Here is a 20,301-nt window from a genome sequence, read left to right as displayed (position 1 = left end):
CCCAAACTTCTGACTCTCCAATGCCTCCACCTTCACACTCCATGATAGACTTTGAGTGAGACAGAAAAAACAAACAAACAAACAAACAAAAAACAAACAAACATGAAAAATCTTTTCTCACTGATTCACTTTTGTCTGGGGATTTTATGACAGCAACAGGAAAGGTAACTAAAACAACAGGATATGATATTTTTAAGAAAATTCTGAGGAATTGCCCTGGACTATGTGACAAAAATGATTTTTCTGTTTTTGTAGCGATTTATGGGAAGAATAACAGAATAGATACTACATTTTAAAGCAATGTTTGTATTTTACTTTTTCAGGACTGTTATACAAACAACTCAAGGAAAAAAGAGTTCTCTTTGACTTAGAGTTTGAAGTTAGCATCTACTGTGATGGGGGAGGTATGACAGCAGGCTTTCGAGGTAGGTGGTCACATTGCATCCACAGTCAGGAACCCAAAAGAAAGGAAAGCTGGTGCTCAGCTAGCTTTGTGCTTTCCCCTTTTTATCCAGTCTGGAGCCCTAGCCAATGGAAAGTGCCACCACTTGTGGCTTGGTCTTCCTGCTCTGTTAAATCTCTAGAAATATGCTCACAGACAAGGCCAGTTTTGGGTAGCTCCTCCACTGAGTCAAGTTGTCCATAATGATTAGTCTTCACAATTAGTTGCAGATTTCTGTCATAAATTGATATGATCAAACCATCCCATGGTGGAAAACAAACTCTCAAGATTAGCAGTCTAGGTTTAAAATCTTCATTTGAGTCCTACACTTGAAGAGACTACAGGTAGCAGCTTTTTTTTTTCATTATTTATTTTATTTTACAATACTATTCAGTTCTACAATAACAGCCACAGATTCCCTGTTCTCCCTTTCTGCCCCCCTCCCCTTCCCCCCAGCCCACCCCCGATTCCCACCTCCTCCAGAGCAAGGCATGAGCTTTCTTTATTATAGAGATAGTGTTCCATCCCTTTCCCTCCCATGTCTCCTTATAGTTTCAGTTTTACTCTGTAAAAATCTAGGGCAGTGCATTTCTTTTACCAGGAAATAGGTGTGTATCACCCTGCAGAACAAAATAAGTTTGCATTTGAGGGAGGGGATTGCTAGTGATGTTGGCCACCCACCCAGGGGTGCAATAGCCCTCTACATCAAAAATGGAGTTAAAAGCTGTTTATAAAATGGGGTCTGTTAGGGCAACCCTTGGCCTGAAAGAAAGAAAAAAAAAAAACACTGCTGTGTACAATATAGACTAACTTAGAGTACAGCATGACTGATCACATTTCAACCAATGACTTCTCTTCCTGTTGAACACCAAACTTAATCAAAAAGTTTTGGAAACTACAGTTAGAATCTTTGAAAAACATACTACCAAGGACTTGACATTCTCTCCTGGAAAGAATACAGAAAGGAATGGAGACAGTAATACTTAAATCTACTTCAGTATTAACAAAATCTATTTCTTAATAATACCTTACAGATGTATTGATTTTTGCCATTTTTCTTTAATACCAGAGAACAAGGGCACTAATTCATTGCACATTGTTCTTAGAAAGCTATTGAATTGGAACTGCCAAAATGTTCTAATACAGTATTATATTGTTGGAATGCTCTTGTTGAGTCTAAAGTTCTTGATATAATTTTGGTGTTTTGTTTCAGGAATGGCAAAACAGCAATTCTGGAATTGTCTGTTGTGTTTACTTTCTAGTTAGGAGTTTTGTAAGATCCACTTGATAGCACACTTCTGTGAGTGAACTCTCAGGTTGTTGAGTAGTAAGGGATGTCCAATGTCTTTGCTTTATTTTTGTTTCCCAGTGAAGATGGCTGAATATTTCATTACAATGTGCTATCACCCTTGATCCTTTGCCTCTGGCTATGTGCTGAAGATCTGTGACAATGCAGTCCATGTTAGGGCATCATTAAGCTTCAGTTTGACTGGATGTCACAATGATATCCATTAGTAAGGTACAAACTTCTGCAAGTACTATAAATCTGACTTTAAAAACAACTGAAACAAACCTCATAGGTTATAGGGACTTAACTCATACCCTCATGCTTATAAGTCTTACTCTTTACCAACTTAGCTATCTTCCCAGACCCCATGTTTGTTTTCCCATTGACTCTGATCATACCCAATTTTTATATCCTGACTTCAGTCTGCCTTCATTGGCAACAAATCAACTAATACCGTATGTTTCAAATTCATTGATTTTCTGTAATTGTTGGTTTGGATTTAGAGGCAAAGGGAAATCTAGCCTGAATGGCTTGACTAATTCATATGAGTATAGACTGATTTTGGCCTGTGTGGGATTTTGGAAAAGGGGGGGGAGCTCAATTTTCTGGCAAAGAAAGAATGAGGGAGATTAAGTTAACAGGAAAACAAGACTAACAAAGGAAATAAAAATAAAAACAATCTGTGCTTCCTGATCTTTTCTCACAGATTCTTTCAATTAAACATAGATCCTGCATTGATAGTAAGGTCTCTAAATTTTCACATTTGCATAATTAAAATGGGTTGCTCTTCCGATGCTTTTGATTTGGTTAGATTAATCTGAAGAGTAGAAATGACCATAGTCATATGAAGATAGGATAAAAATTCAAATGGACCTTGAAAGCCCAAGATTTCTCTTCAGTGGGTTTATTTTCATATTCATCCATTAGTTAGTTAGGAGCTAGTACGTCATTGCCCCAATAAACTATTCTGCATTTCCTCTTTCTGTATACTGCCCAATATATAGTGTTGGCCTAAACATAAGAAGAATATTAGTGGTCATGATTTAAGCAAATTCCTCATATTTGTTTTCATTTTCACACAGCACAGTTTTTAAAAATGATTGATCTTTTCCTTCCCATGGAAAGTGAGATTCCTGAGATGGTTGTGTGCATGTTCAAGCTCAGAAACCAGGGAAGGAGTCCAGGAACCTCAGGTCTCTCAGCTTGCATGCTGCCATGTGGAAGGCAGAAGGCAGCTAAAAAGCTGTGGATGCACCTCATGCGGAGTCCCTGGGGCTGAGCTCTGGAGCCCAGCAAATCCCGACAATTTCATTAGCCAGTCTGTGCGCTTGCCTAGGAAGATGGGATGGCACTGCGCCACAGCATCTGCGCTCGTTTTCCACTGAGTCACTCTGATCTCTCCTAATCTCACCCACCCTTCCCCGTGTCCCTCATTTCAAAATCTGTGGCATGCTAAGAGCACTCCTTGAGAGAAATAAATAGGGATCTGCAAACTAAAAATAATAGATAATATGCTATGCTAATTGTCAGCCTACTCGATCTCCATGGGCCGTGCTCTACAGCTTTTAAATATATGTGTGTGTCTATATATAATTTTTCTTTCCACCATCTGTTCACGTCCACTGAGAGCGTGTCCCCCGGGATGCTCAGCAAACCCTCCCCTGCCAGTGCTGAGATTCTTTCTGTGCCTGTGGCTCCCTAAGCTCTTTTTTGTTGTCGTTCCTCTCCAATGCCCCTGCTCCAGCTCTGTTTCATGGACTAGCATCTCCAACTCCCCAGGATATGACAAAGATGGCTAGGGTTTTCAGGATTTGCCACTGGCTTAATCTGATAGCTAAGCCAATGAGCTGGCCGTGTTGTTGAAAAGAGGATTATTGGGCAGAAAATAAAGCAAAACATGGGCGAAGAGGTAAGAATAAAATCCCAAACAGAATGTTAAAGTCAGAGGTGAAATTGCATTAGCTGCGGAAAAAGGAAACCGGAGCTGGTGAACAGCTCTTCTGGAAAACTGCCCAAGTCCTCATGCCCACAGGCTCACAGGGTGGGCCGCTTCTTCCTCCACCAACCTCCTGGTGCTCATATCTGTCATAACATCTATCACGCTGACATGTTCTTGGAGTTGGAGCACTCTTTCAGGTGTCTTTCTCCCCCTCACTTTAGCTACCATACCTCATACCCTTGAATATTTTCAGGGATAAAATTTCCCAGTTTACAATTGATGTCCCAGAGTCAGTTGTATTAAAGGCAGTGTATTACCTTTAAAAGAATATTATATATATTATATATATATATATATATATATATATATATATGTGATATATCATATATAATGTATATATATATCATATATATATACAATGAAATAAATAATTATAACAGGAAGCCATTTGAATATCTTTCTGCTGATTTTATAGACTAACTTCAACAAGGTAATTTATGATAAGCAGACATTTAATAGCTAATGATTATGGAAGCTGGGAAGTCCATGGTCACGGGACTGGTGTTGAGTAAGGGCCTTCTTGTTATATCATGCTATGGTAGAAGATGAAGGAAAAAATGAGACAGGGGCTTCATTCTCCTTACAACCAGCACACATACCATGGGAGTTCATTTCTTCACCCTTACACTTGTGGGGAACCCAATCAGATCTCACCAGTGCCATCTCCCCAAACTGCCAATGTTTCAGGGTCTAAGTGTCTGATGCATACTTTGTGGGGACACCCTAAAGCTTAACAGGGAACCCTCTCATTCTCATATTTATAAGAAGAAAATGGAATATGGTATAGTACTTCATCTCCAAATTCAGATTTTCACCACACATGCAAATGCAATAATCATGATGTGAAACTAGGGATCACAGAGAGTTCCAGCTGAAGGTGTTAAGTTCAGATAGGGACACATTTAACATCTCCTAAGTACCCAATAGAGTCACAAGTCTGTAACTGATATAAAAACCTAGACATGAATAGGCACACATTTTGTTTCTTGGCTCTATAACAGCACCTTTAAGTATGACCTTGCTTTGATTGCTCTTTCATTTGAGTTTCCTATCTGAGCTCTCAAGATTTCTAATTTAGGTAATTGGAGAGAACTTATAGGGCAAGTATTTTATGAAATTATTCTGCATAAGATTTTAAATTATTGGAAACTAATTTATGTCATGAAAGATAAAATTTTTAGTAACATACAAAACTTAGAAAAATGCTAAAGTCTCAAGGATATACAAAGTAAAATAAGACTTTACCCAAGCAGCAAAGGTGCCTGCTTGCTTCTTGAGGTGGCTACTATCTCTTATTTATTTTATCAATCTGAGTGTCTGACACAGAGTAAAACAAATGTGTGCATGTAATGGTATGTTTCCTAACTATTACTGTGTAAAAAAAAAAAAAAACAGTGTTGGAAGCTTAAACACTTTAACTCATAGCACATGTCATGAACTATGAACATAGACATGATATACCTGTATCCTTTCCTTCAGGAAGAAACACGGGCATGGACTACTTGTGTTCTCTCCTCCAGGGTTTCTCACAAGGTTGTTGATAGTACTGACTCCAGTCCATCTTCAGGTGTCAAATCAGAATGATTGACAAGTGAAGGTTCTGCTTTCTAAATACTCATATTTATTGGTGGAACTTCAATTTTTTTTTTTTTTAGTGAAAATTTTCATTTTTGAACTGACAGTTTTCTTGAGTCCATTCTCATTTCCTCTTCTCAGAAATCACTTTAAGAAACCATTAGAGTCACTAAATGGCAAGATAGAATAAGCCAAATGGCAAGATACAGAATCATAAATAACTCTCCTCAAAGCAGTTAACAATCTCTCAGCTCTGAAATATTCTGGTTAGAAGCCAGTTGTGTAAAGAATGGATTTTACTTTATTTCATTAATAGAAGGAGGATGAAAAATTTGGAAGACATGATAGACACTATCTAACAAGGTCTGTATAAGGCCCCCAAATTTTCACATCTTCTCTGTGCACAAAAACACACCCCAACCTCCCAAGAATGCAAACTAATTTTAGAATTTATTCTAAGTGCAAGACCTTGCCATCAAGGTAGGTTCTGATGGTGATGAGAACAGCTGGCTGAGGAAGTCAGCTGAGACACAGCTCTTCAATCTGCAGGCCTGGGACACTAGGGAAGCAAGTGTTCTCTATCAAGACAGCCTGACCTGGGCAGCAGGCTATGGGATGATGACTGCTGGCATTACAGTTTCCAGAATGTGGAGATGGTTATTGAGAAAGAGACCAGAGTAATTTTGAAATGGAGCTAGACAAATGTTGAGTGTTTTTAATTCTGTTTCCAGGCCAGGGCATGTCTTTCTGTGGTCTTGGCTCTACTGTCTCTGTGCCGTGTTATCCTATGTCTCCTAATTTTTCCAGTCAAGATGGCCATGTGATACACTGTAGTCATTTTCTCAGTCTGTATCATGCGAGAAGTCTAGCTGAGAGTCCTCGATCTTGTGTTCTCCTCTTCCCTGACTATTTGTCTTCAAACTATTTTTATTAGTGTTTGTATGGAATAATTTTCTTGCAGGTCTGAAATGGCACAGTCCACGTAGCTGGGGAAACCCATTTCTACTTTGGGTTCCACTGAGGGGGTTTAGGGACAATGCCATACAGATTCCAACAGGACTGGTTTTGTGGCAGGGTGCTCAGATGTCTTAACTTTATGAGCTTTTTCACAAGTCTAGGTTCACACTCAACACCCAGTTATCACCAAAGATGCCCCCCTAACCCATTTTTTTTATCACACCTAGAAAATATTTCTCAATTTTTTCTTTACCCAAATGAAGAGGCTTAGAGCACCCATGATGATCAGTCTAGGTAACTTTTTCTTTAATAATTAATCCCCAAGTTTATTGTCTCTTGCATACACCATAAGTGGCAAGCAGAAACCAGGGGGCACCCGGAACAGTGTGCTTTAATAGTTAATCAGGTAAATCACATATTACCAGTGTGATTGACATATAAAATTTCCTAAGCTTTATCTACTTGATAAGACTCTTTTCCCTCTAATTTTAGAAAATATTTCCCTTACTTCTTTTGAGACTTTATTGTTAGTATTTTATTTTTTTAAATAGTTTTTTAATTTTATAATTTAATTAAATTTTACATATCAGCCATGGATTCCCTTGTTCTCCCCCCTGCAGCCCACTCCCCATTCCCATCTCCTCTAGGGCAAAACTCCCCTGGGGATTGATACTTATTAGTATTTTCAAAGTTTAAACTTCTACTAAGAGCTTGATTGATATGACTTAGCCATTTTGTATTATTACATTACAGACCTTTCTAGCCTCTGACTATAGCATGTATCGAATCTTCTAGCATTAAGAAAGGTACCCAGTAGGGATGAATCTTCAAGGTCAGTATAATCTTGATTTCTCCATGTCTTATAAATCAAATGTATTGTCTTCAGCAACAGTGTCTTACCATCAAGTTCTGAGGGTAACTAACACCAATGGAAATAGCCTGTTTGGGGGTTATTTATTGGGCAAATATTTGGGGGCTGTCTATTGACCTCATTGACCAACAATTCAAAAAGAGATAACCCATACCTGCCACTTTGGTTTTTATTTATAATATCTGGGGAGAAGTTATCTTTACAGGGTAACTCCATTTTAACCCCTTTATCTATGTATATATATTTTAGGAATCTTCTCCAGTAGTAGGTTTACATACGGAACTTTGTTTGTTCTCCTTTCTTCCTCCCTCCCTCCTCTCTCTCTCTCTCTCTCTCTCTCTCTCTCTCTCTCTCTCTCTCTCTCTCTCTCTCTCTCTTTCTTTCTTATTTTTCTTTTTCCAGAGAGGGTTTCTCTGTGAGGCAGTTCTGGCTGTCCTGGACCTCACTGTTGACCAGGCTGGCCTGGAACTCACAGAGATCCCCCTGACTCCGCCTCCAGAGTGCTGGGACTAAAGGCGTGCATATGGTACTTTCAAAAGTCTTAGTTTTAGTTATCTTTCACAGTAGCACTCTCTCCTCTACCCAGCCTCTCAGCCTTACACCACTTAACTCTTCCTGTTGCATAATTCCCTTTTCTCCTGTATTCCATTTGCTTTCCGTACCCTTTGACTGGACCTCCTTCATGACCCCTTACTGGTTTCCTAACTTCTATGGATATTCTGACTTAAATACACATATTTAAATATTCAGAGCCAGCAACTGTAGATGAATTTCTAAGTGGTCTTATTGGATAAAGAACACGGAGCCAAATATAGGGTTGAAAGCCTTAAAGATCAAGGAAATACTGAGAACCACCAACCACCTTACCTCACCAGCTCTGTAGCTTCCAAAATGCCACCACTTTCTGTCCACCCAGGCTTTTATTGCCTTGCTATTCTGGCCTTTCATTGGCTCTTAGCCCCACTTCCCTGTTACTGCCTGTCTGTACAGACCTTCAGGTCTCTATGGTTAATATTGGGATTAAAGGCGTGTGTCACCACACTTGGCTCTGTTCCTTAGTGTGACCTTGAACACACATAGACCTTGCCTGCCAAGTGATCAGATTAAGGGCAAGTGCTATCACTGCCTGACTTGTGTGTTTACTTAAAACAGCTTGCTATTTCCTCTGATCTCTAGGCAAACTTTATTTGCTAATATACAAATAAAATACCACCATATTTCAACACAAATAAAATATCACCACAAGCATCCACATATGAATATGGAATGTTTGTCTTTCTGGTTTGGATTACCTCTCTTGGAATGATTATTTCCAGCTCCATTCATTTACCTGTAAGTTTTATAATTTGCATTATCTTATAAATTTTATCATTAAAAAAAATTGAAAATAAGTAAAACACCACACACCCAAATTAACCAGACCCCGATTCTATACAACCCAATGATGTTCTATATAGTTACAATTGGAATTCATTTTTATTTGAGGCTGAATAACCTTCCATTGTACATATGAACCGTATTTTAATTATTCATACATTGATGGACATCTAGGCTGTTTTTATTTCCTGCCTATTTTGAATAGAGCATTAATACACATGGTTGAAAGAAGTATTTATATAGCAGGATATAGAGTCTTTTGAGTTACATTGCATAATCTACTGAATCCATTAATGTTGCTCATATATATGTGTATTTAGGACTTACCCCTTAGAATCAAATAATGTATCATGGGCCTTGTGCCCGGAGAAAACTGATTTCCCTCTTTCAGCAGTCATTGACTGCTTATAGTTCTTCATCTAGGAGTGAGGCCTTGTGAGTATCTGTTCAGAGACCTACAAATTGTCAGCAGGCAGGAAATAAAAGACTGTTGAGTATTCAACTCTAAATGGGTTATCAATATCACATCTTTCCTCCTCAAGGCTAAGAGGTCATTGCTAAAGAGGGGGCAGAAAATTTGTAAGAGCTAGAAGGTATGGATGTCTGTGGCTAAACACTATTTGTATATAACAGGGCAGTTGTACAATACACATGAACTCACAGTGGCTGGGACTGTATGCATCAGGCCTGTGCAAAATCAAGCCAGCCAAAATCCCATCACAGGTGGGAGAAGTGATTATTAAGCCCAACCCTTTTCTGAGGATCTAAGGATCTGTTAGTAGTTGATAATGGATGAGGACTCTGAGATTCAACCCATGCTCCAGTAAATTATTCTACATACAGATAGTGTGAAATGGAATCAGTGGATATGAGAAAGAGAGAGGGAAAGAGACACAGAGCTTCCCATGTGAAGTTCGCGGTGAAAAGTGGTGGGCAGGAATAGGGGTGAAATTGGAGAGGAGGAGATGGGTGCTGGATTTGATCCAATGTATATACATGTATGAATATTGCTTAAAAATTCACAAAACTCATTAATGCCAAGATGCAAGGATTATGACGAGCCATTTTTGTATAGGCAGTCCATCATTAATGCTCAAAACTTTTCTTCTTATTCAGTAATATAACTTGACAATCATCCTACATAAACATGGATAGATACACCTCTTTAATAAATTTTCTCTCTTAGTATTTTTATCCTCTGTCAAATTTTTCTGTATTTAATGATTTTTGCTAATGTTACTCTATTGAAAACATGTACAGTATGAAAGGGACAATATATGAAGTCTAATGATTTGTTCAGTTTTATGTTTTTATATTATGTAGCTGAGGACTAGGGCTCTAGCTCAGTTGGTAGAGTGCTTACCTAGCATGCCCAAAGCCCAGGGTTCAATTTCCAGTGCCATATAAATTAGGAGGGGTGATACACACCTGTATTCCCAAAACATGGAAGGTGGAGGCAGGAGGATTTTTATTGCATAAAAATTCAGAAGTTCAAGGTCATCCTCAGCTACACAGGGAGTTTGAGGCCAGCTTAAATTGAACAGATTTTTTTAATTAATTGAACAAATTGTACCAAACACTATTAATACTTAAAAAATGATTCTAAAGAACTTATTCAAATTAAAGATCTACTTGAAAGTAACAAGGCTTTTGTTACTTTTTACTTAATGTGTCTTTTCAACCAATGTTCTCAGAAGCTCTGCAGGATAGAATCACTCTTAGTAATGTTCTCAGTTTAATATTTAGCAGCTTACTAAAGAGTAATTGTATGAATACAGTGAACTCAGATCTGAAGTGATAAGAATTACAATGATCTAAAAGAACTAGTTAGTAATGTTATTTTAAATGTAGACAGAGCATCATTCAAGAGGTGCAGAAATTTCTCTGTATCAGTCATTGAGTTAAATTACATTAGAACTATGACAGGCCATGGGAAGAGGCATTTTCCTTCAAACACATTACTTACTGATTGTATGCAGAAGTCTGTTTCTTTAGACTTTCTTCCCTTGGTTAAATTGCACTGTATTTTGTTGTTATTAGTCTGAAGTTTAGAGAGAGAGAGAGAGAGAGAGAGAGAGAGAGAGAGAGAGAGAGAGAGAGAGAGAGACAGAGAGAGGAGCGCATATGTGTGTACATATAAGCTTGTGAGTGCATGTAAAGGTCAGAGGGGGGCACCGGGTATCCTCCTCTTTATTCCTTTGAGCCAGGGTTTCTTTCTAAACCCAGAGCCTGTGTCTTTGTGTTTGATTGATTTGTTATTGCTGCTGGGCTAACATCCAGTAAGCATCATTGATCCTCTGGCTCTACCCATCTCATTGCTGAGGTTCTGGGTATGTATAAGACCACACCTATAGCATGTTACATGGTTGCTGGGATCTAAACTCTGGTCCCATGTTTGCATGGCAAGTGATTTTACTTGATGAGCCATATCTGATTTTTAATGCTGTATAACACTGTTTTGGTTTTAATTTTTCTGGTGCTGGTGATTGAACCTAGGACCTCACAGATGCTAGGAAAGGGCTCCAGCTGAGCTCCAGCTCCAGTCCCAGGCCCTACAACTTTGCTTGGTCACACATTCCACATGCTTTTCTTCTGATAGGAGTAAAGAAGACAGCATCAAACAGTTTACTTCATGACCTTCATGACTACCTTTCTGAATCCAGAAAAAAATACACTTACATTTATCAGGAATAGGCATCTTACTAAATTCTCAAATATTGTATTTCCTTTACATGAAGATATGTTAGAAAAGTCTAAGCAGGTCACTAAATGTATCAAAATATTATGTTAACACTGTCATTCATTGCTGTAGGATTGTTCTACCCTCTCACAAATTTCCACAAAAATTTTCATATTCATGAAACTTTATGTTAATAACAAAACTACATCAGAAGCTTTCTCACAAAATGACTTGGTATATTTCCACATACAAGACCAAAACTGACTTGTGACACATTACAATCCAGTAAAGGAAGATTTTTTTTTTCCTAATAAAACTTTGGCCTAAGTTATAATATCACTAGTGATATTTTTTTCATTCTAAAGCTAATTAAGACATTAGATATTTTCAGATGAAACTGTGATTTGAACACTGTGCTCTGTGGCTCATCATCTTGTACAAATCACAAATAGTGTGAGGTGAATGTAACACCTTTTTTTTTTAACTGATCTATTTCTGAGAATGCTTCTCTGATTTCTCAAAATTTCTGAGCATAGACTATTTTCTTAGTGCAATGTTTATCTTTAGAATTTTTATTTGCATTTATTTATCTATTTGTTTATCTTTTGATTTATATTTATGTGTGGGTTTGCTCATATGAGGGCCATGAAAGACATGTTGCGGTCAGAACAACTCTCCTTTCACCATGTAGGTCTCATGGAATTACTCAGATCATCACACTTGGTGGCAAGCACCTGACCAATTAAGGCAACTCTTCAGCCCAAAATGTTTTTGATTATATTTATCTGAATTTTTAAATCACACAATGTGTACTGGCATGGTGTTGAATAAATTCTGTAATCATTTAAACTTCCCACAGCAGGCTTCAAGTAGAGTAAAAAGCTTGTTATAAAAATTCTTTTTATAGAGGATAATTTTTATAGAGGATAGGGATTTTAAAATTTTTCACACTTCAGATTTTGAAATATTTATTCTTATTTTTCTTTATATGTAAGTGTATGTCCATGTGAGTTTATGCCACATGAGTACAGTACCCACAGAGGCCAGAGGTGGGCATTAGATCCCCTGGAGCTGAAGTTACAGGCTGTTGTGAGCAGCTATTTTATTAAAACAAAAACAAAAACAACTAGGTGAGCACTGGTGCACTTGAATCCAAATTGGATCCTGTCGTACATCAGTGAATTTTTCACCTTCTTTGATGGTCTCAATTTCTGTGTGTAGTATTGGTAAGAACTTTTAAATATGCTGTCTGGTGCTTAATAAAAGTTCACTTGAAGAGTCATTACTAATAGTAATAAACCTTGTCAAATAATTTTCATACTTCTCTCACTGATTAGTTTCTCTATAACTTATAATTTTACATTCCAGTGTTGAGAAATGAAACTTTAAAATGTGCAAGTTGGCTAGCAGTGAGGGTGACTTTTTATGCTCTGTTGGACACTGAACTTAACTCTCAGTAGTTGTTTCTGTGTCATTATGGCTACGGTCATAGTTTGCAAAGAATTTGGAGACCACAAAAATACCACAAAGAGCAAGGATGAGAGTAGGCAGCAGAAATGAATTCCTACAATTGTGAAGGTTCAAAGTCTACAATGAAGCCTTTGGGGAACTGCATTCCTTCAAGGAAAGTAGCTGCCTCGGGGTGCCTTTCGAATCCTCCTAATACCTTGGCTTAGGCAAGCATCAATTCTTTTCTTATGAGATATTCCTATACAGGCATGTTCCTGTGCTTAGATTTCCCCATCCTATAACAGTGCCAATCACCTCAGATCAGTGTTCCCTAGATGCAATACAACCTTATCTTAACTAGAATATTTCTATATGGAAAGACCCTTTTGCCACTGCCCCTGGCTTTTAGCAGTGGGGATTTTGATAGTCTTTTGCTTTGTGGAATACCATGCAGCTAAAAGTATTTAAATCTATGGTATCACTGCCTTGTTAGAAATTACTAGGAACCAGAAATCATATGTATTAATTTTTATTTTATGCTAGCACTTTGAGCTCATCATTCCACTTAATCTTCTCAGTGACTCTATGGGTAAGAACTAAGATTATGATGCCAGCTCTCTGGGTGAGAAGATGGAGCCATAGTGTTTCATTATGTTCTAATGATGATTTTCATGCAAACATTAAATATTTTGCAAGTACTATAAACCAGAATAGGTTCATACTCCAATTTCAGAAAGCTGTTTAACTTTTACTATCCCTATCTAAAAGTAGGTCAGAATTTTTTTCTCTAAGTGTAGAATAGTGAATATTTGCTACTTTCTAGCCACATAATCTCAAATGCAATGATGGCAGCATTAGGTGGATTCAGAGTGGTGTGTGTGTGTGTGTGTGTGTGTGTGTGTGTGTGTGTGTGTGTGCTGAAGACATAGCTCAATAGTTAGGAGCACTGGCTGCTCTTGCAGAGGACCTGGGTTTGGATTCCATTCAGGACATGGTGGCCCACAACCATCTGTAATGCCAGTTCCTGGGGATCCAATGCCTTCTTTTGACATCCTATGGGCACTAGGCATGCACATAGTACACTCAAATAGATGCAGGCAAAACATTCATGTGCTTAAAAGTAAAAATAAATAAATAAATAAATTGGACCCAGTGGATTTTTTTAAAAGCACATGAAGTTGGGAGGAAAAGATAGTGGAGAGGGGGGAGAGGAATTAGAAGGGAGGGAATGGAGGGCAGAGTTGATAAAAGCACATACACGTGTATGAAATTTGCAAACAATAAAAACCATAAATGACGAGTATGACTGCCTTCCAAGAAAATGCTCTTTACAACAGAAGGAAATGGTTCAGATTTGTCTCATAGGGCTTAAACTGTTTATTAATTTCTGGTCCAAAAAAACCATTATAATTTCACTTCAAATAAGTTTCCTGAGACCTTACTTGCATGATATACAGATAGATCCCAGATAGCTGTTTCTTTGGATAATACTCTAGGATTCTTTGTAAAGGGAACACTGTTCCTTCAAGAATAAATATTTTTCCACTCCAACTTTTACAAGAGTTTTGTTGTTGTTTTGGTATTTTTGTTGTTGTTATTATTGATTATTTGAAACAGGAGCTATAGTCCAGTCTAGCCTCTAATTTCCCATGGAGCTGAGGATAACTTTGCACTTCTGATCTTCCCATCTTCACTGCTGAGTGCTGAGATGATGGGTATGTAACACCGAGCCTAGTTCATGAAGTACTAGGGATCAGGGCCAGGGCTGCCTGCATACTAGGCAAGCATTCTACTAACTTAGCCACATCCCCAGCCCCCAAATTCAATGTTTTTGTTAAATGTCTTCATCACCCCAGAAAGCAAATGCAATCTAAAACAAACATAGACTCATCCTATAAAATGCTCACTTTCAACACATCCATATCAGTGTGTCCTGCAACTGGTAGTTTGATGAGCAGATGAATTCTATTGGCTTCCTTTGCTATATCCTGTTTTCAATAAATTTGATACAAAACATACCAGTAACATTCCTGAAAATGAACATGTGTGTTGACTGAGCACTACTGGTGAAATTATTAAGGCTGCTCCACCTAGTTAAAAGGGAGGTTAATTTTGTGGGGTAACTTACAAGTGAAGGGATAGGTAACAGGGTCTGGGAAAGGTGTGGCTCAGTCCGGCGGTGTTCTCTGGAGAACTCTGTTCTGTCTACCTCCAGTGTCCAGGGTCCAGGAACCAAGAGAGATGGCACATCCAGATCTCAGATATTCAGGATCCTCTTTTGGGGCCGCCTTGTAGGTGTGACCTTTACTGAAGCCTCAATGAGGGTTGGAACTTCCAAATCAAAGCTGGAATGGCTAACCACTACAGAGCACTTCAAAAATGGAGAATGCACCCTATGAAAAAATGTTGGAAATGACCTTTAGGCACTTGAGATGTGTCAGCAGATTAAGGGTAGAGCTTATGACAGGCATTTTTTCTGGGTTTTATAGTCAAGGGGTGTGGATAATTCTGTGACTACTAATCCCACAACTACTTCTTCTGTGTAGAAGATGGAGGCAGAGATTGGCTAGGCTATAATTGACAGAAGGAGTGCTGTAGCTCTTATCATCAAAGATAAGCAACATTTGGTTGTTATTTTTGTGTGGCTTGGACCACCTTCATATTTTGCCAACTTTAGACATGACCATATAGGGTACTTCTCTTTTGTCTAGACACATCAATGTTATGGGGCAGTCTTGGCTAGTACTGATTGTTAACAGTAGTTACCAAGAACTTGCTGTGAGCTGCAAGGCAGACTGGGTATGTATTACATAAAGCTACTTCAATGCAGAAGGGTGGAACTTCATGAAGTTACCGCAACAGAGGCCAGAGTTCTTTCTCAATATACATATAATGTATAATGTTGAATGGCTGCTCACATTACTCAGTTGAGATGTCCCTATAAATTTCTACTTCATATATATATATATATATAACAAAAAATCTATTTTGTGGTTCCTATTTTTAAAACTTAAGGTTGCCAAAGGTAAATAAGCTTGAACTCCATGTCTAGCATAGTGCCTTGATAGAACAGACTTTCATAATCTGTTGTGAAATGAACTAAATCTAGTTGTAGAGATTTTTACCCACAAATACTGATGACTGAATGAGACTCAAAATGGACAGAAGCCACATGGCATTTACGCTTTTATATTATAGTCAGGTGCCTCTAACAGAGCTTCTAGACCTCAGACTGCAGAGCCTCTTTTAGTTCAGGGAGAGCTCACATGTTTCAATCTATTGACTTATTATTTCCAACAGTAATACCACATCTGAAACAAAATATAGTAACTCACAACTAGAGCAAACTAACTCTCAAATATGGGATTGCTTTGAAAAATTTGTATGTACACAAAAGGAAAAAACTAAAAATCTGTCAATTATTCTGATAATCATAAATCAGATTATGTGTGTTTAGAGAATTAGAGTGTTGTTGGGTCATTCCATGCTTGTTTTCCTTTCCAAGTCTGCACCTTGGAAACTATAGACTCATAATATAAGAACCAAGAGAATAATTCTCTGGGCTTGAAATACAGTAAAGGAAACATACAGGTCACATAAAAAGTAAACATCAGGTGCTTAAAATGTCTCTTGAAATCCTATAAATTCCTTGACTTATAGTTTGCAGTGAAGCATACTGTTCCTTTTCGACAATTCCTAAAATGTCATCTTTCTCACAACAACATCAGTCTGATGAAGAAAATGAAACAAAACTTGTTTCTGAAAGTGTCATTCGTTAACACTTCAAGCACAAAGTTGTAAAAATGTATTTCCTTATATAAGAAGAGAACATGGAATAATTTAAACAAGTTTTCTGGGAAAAGTACGTCTAGAAAGTCCATTGCATATATCTTTCTGGGGTCTTTCAGTTCTAACTCACTGGTTCTCTGATGCTTCCTTAGGAAACTGTTGCTCAGAGGGAGGCTGTACAAGTAGAAAGGCAGTTACTGATTTAATTGGGTCTTTTGGGGTTTGTGGTTTAAAAGTGATGTTGTCACGTGTGAAGAAGAATGCATTTTATCGCTGTTTTCAAGTGATTAAAGGTAAAGGTGTTACCACAGTGAAGAGTGGTAATTTCCCACTGGCTACAGTAGTGTGTGTACTTGAAGGGTTTTCATGGTGGAACTAGGTTTTCTGTGTTTCAATATGAATAGGATGAAAGATAAGTGACTAAAAATATTTACCCCAAATACAAGAAATCAGAAATTCTTCTGGAGAGTAGGACAGTAAAGTTAATGCACCATGAAGCCACATTTCAATAAGAAAGTTCATTATTAGGCTATATAAATTGCTTCTGGGTGGGTATATGTGGAAAATCAAAATCCTAACAGCAATATTTATGTTGTTAGGTGTAACAGTACTTGAGAAGAATGAGAAGCCAAGAAAATTTAAAAGGCTATAAAGTAAAAAACAATACAGGAAATTATTACTGATGAAATGATACTTTAAAAATAAATGTATCTTTATTAGTTCTTTGAAAATGTTTCATACAATGTATTTTGGTTATATTCACCTTAGGCCTCCAACTGCTCCCAGATCTATCCACCCAGTTTTTAGTACTCTTTATTTTAAAAAAAGTTAAATTCAAATTGCATTATCCATATATTTTTAGGTGTGGCCATCTACTGGAGCATGGTTAACTTACCAGGGTGCCACACCCTTAGAGAGCTGAAGGCTAATTGACAGTGTTCATAAAGTCTACTACAGTGGACATACATGACATAAGCCTCCCATTTACTCACCCCACACTCAGTAACTCACCCAGAGCAACTTCGTTCATGACAGAAGCCCTGTGTGAATAAATTGGCCATGTTTTCACTATATCTTTTCTATGTTTAGATATATCTGAATACATAAGCTCTACTTATCTTTCAGTTACTGTAACAAAATATCCTAGATAATCAATGTTTGGTTTACATTGTTAGGGGGTTTCTGTCCATGATCCTTTGTCTTTGCTGCTTTGGGAACTGTGGAGAAACAGTCCATTGTGTCAGGAATACAGAACAGAGGAAGCACCTGACTTTATGACAACCAAGAAGTAGAAAAAGAGGAAGGTCTGGTTTCCAAATATCCCCTTTAATGGCATGCCTTCGATCATCTGAGATCCTCCCACCTCCAAAAATAGTTCTACCTTCCAACCATGCCATAGTCTAGGAATCAAGTCTGCAACATCTGAGCCTTTCAAGAACAGTTTGGTATTCAGATCATGCCCTGAACCACTGTGGCTAATCGATTTCCACTATGATACATTGTGTGAAATATAGGCTTTAAACAACATAGTAAGTTCCAATAAATGCTATCAAACTCATCTCATTTCATCAGAGAAGGAACCTTTGAAAGTCTTTGTCTCTGAGAAAACTTTGTAAATTAAAATTATGATGCTCTGGACTAGGGGGATGACTCATGGGATAAGAAGCTTATCACTAGTCCTGACCTCCAGAGACTGATTTCCAGGACCCACAGGATGGAAGAAGAGAAGCAAGTTCTTGCAAGTTGTCCTGTGATATCCACATGTGGGCTATGACATGCACCCCACCACACACAAATGGAAGTACATAAGTGTAATAAAGATAATGAGAATACCAGACTTTGGGTTGTTTTTAATATAATAATGGCATCAGACATCAGGTAATTTTTATCTAAACTGTAACTTTTTACTATTACATGTCCAGAAGGACACATACTGTTAGGAAGGAGTGGTGAACTACAGCAAAAATATAGTTAATTCAGAACATACGATATGTGGGTTTTGGAAATCTTCTCTCTGCCTCCAGTTGGCTGTGATCATGGCTACCTCTGTAGACTTTAGAAAGGGTTTGAGTTGGATATGGTTGTGCCTTAAGCATATTTCTAGCCCAAGAAGGTTGTCACATGTTTTGTTTTCATTTTCTCATTACCACTGATATTTTTGTAAGGCTTTGACAAGAGAGTAGGTGGAGAGGGGTGTATATCCACACTGGCTTCCCAGGATAAAGTTGGCTCACATTAGTCTTTTTTCTCATCCTTTATTTTCCCCATTCTTGCTTTGTGTTCTTATCTCTGCTCATTTTTCTATGTGTCAACAAAAAAATCATTGATTTGTTTTTCTTTATCAACAGTTCATATTAGGAAAAATAAAACCCTGGCTTCCCTTTAGAAGAACCAAAATTTCTTTTATAAACTGCTAACAATTGCAGCCACAGATTTTATAGAGATCATAATACACCTTTGATCTGCTTTGTATCCCAGGAGTTCCAAAAGGATACTGGGCTACACATTTTTAAATTGTGGGAAACGTTTTACCAACTGGTTGATGATCTAGAAAGTTCAGGAAATCACAGAAAGAGGATTAAAGATTTCAGATTTTCATTGTTCCTTGAGGAAGACAATTTGTCTAGCCATGCAGTGGAGAGTGATGACCAGCACTTAATTATTACCATTGCTAATATTAATAATTATTAGTATATTAATAAAGTGGGATGGAAAATAAAAGATGGAATGCTTTAAACTATCAGTTACCAGCTAAGACATTAACATTTTCAAAAGATACAGACAGAGATACACACACACACACACACACACACACACACACACACACACACACGCACACTCATGCACACCACAGAACAACACACTCCTTAAAAAGAAAGACAGAGAGGGACCATATGATGAGTCTGATAGAATGTAGCTCAGCAGCAAAACTGCTGTCCAGCACATCATGTGCTTTATCTCTAGCCCTGCAGAAGAACAAACAGCTTAATGAGGCTAAATCACTTTCCATAGTGATAGACATGGTTTTCAAATAGTAGGACCTTATGTTGTGTAACGTATTTAATAGTACACACTAATAAATAATAAAAGTTTTCATGAACACCATTTAAATGTACTCCAAAATAGACAGCACTGCAATTGCAATATTGGATTAAAAAAAAAAAAGACAAAAAACAAAACAAAACAGAAAACCGAATTCAAATACAAGTGCACCTGTGTAAGTGGATGTGAGCCATTATGGTTATTGTAAATGAAGGATTTTTGCCAGGGGTTCCTGTGGATAACAAAGAAGATAAATATTACAATTTGGCTGAGAACCATTATCCATTTAATTAACACTAATTCTACATGTACTACAAGAAATGTTATAATGGGTATTGGACTTTTATACTTTTTAAAAGAAACACCAAATTAATTAGTTAGGAACGGAGGGAAGATTTTTAGAATCAATAAAAAGTCTGATGGTTTCTTCTTCCACCATAAATACATTTGAATATCAACTCTCTAATATTTGAGTATCAGAAAGCACAAAAGACAACAGTCTGGCTCCACAAGAGTCAATGTCTCTGCAACATACGTAGAGCAAACAAAGTATCAATGGATCACCCAAATGCCTCGGTTAATACAAAAACCTTTACCTATGTCTAAACACCTCAACAAAAGACTCCTATTTTCCCTAAATACATTTTACTCTTAAATAATGATATATTCAAATTTTTCCTCTGAGGAAATTATCTTATTGTATTTGTAGCAATTAAGACATAAAACTATAGGCCACTAGCAGATAGCAATGGCAGTTTTATTGAAATTCTCTCTGTCACTTTCAGCAGATAATTTAATGAACTATATTAAGATGCTCACAAGTTGACAATTT

This window comes from Peromyscus leucopus, chromosome 5, assembly GCF_004664715.2.
Source record: "Peromyscus leucopus breed LL Stock chromosome 5, UCI_PerLeu_2.1, whole genome shotgun sequence".
Taxonomy (NCBI): Eukaryota; Metazoa; Chordata; class Mammalia; order Rodentia; family Cricetidae; genus Peromyscus; species Peromyscus leucopus.
Note: the sequence above shows the minus strand (reverse complement) of the source record.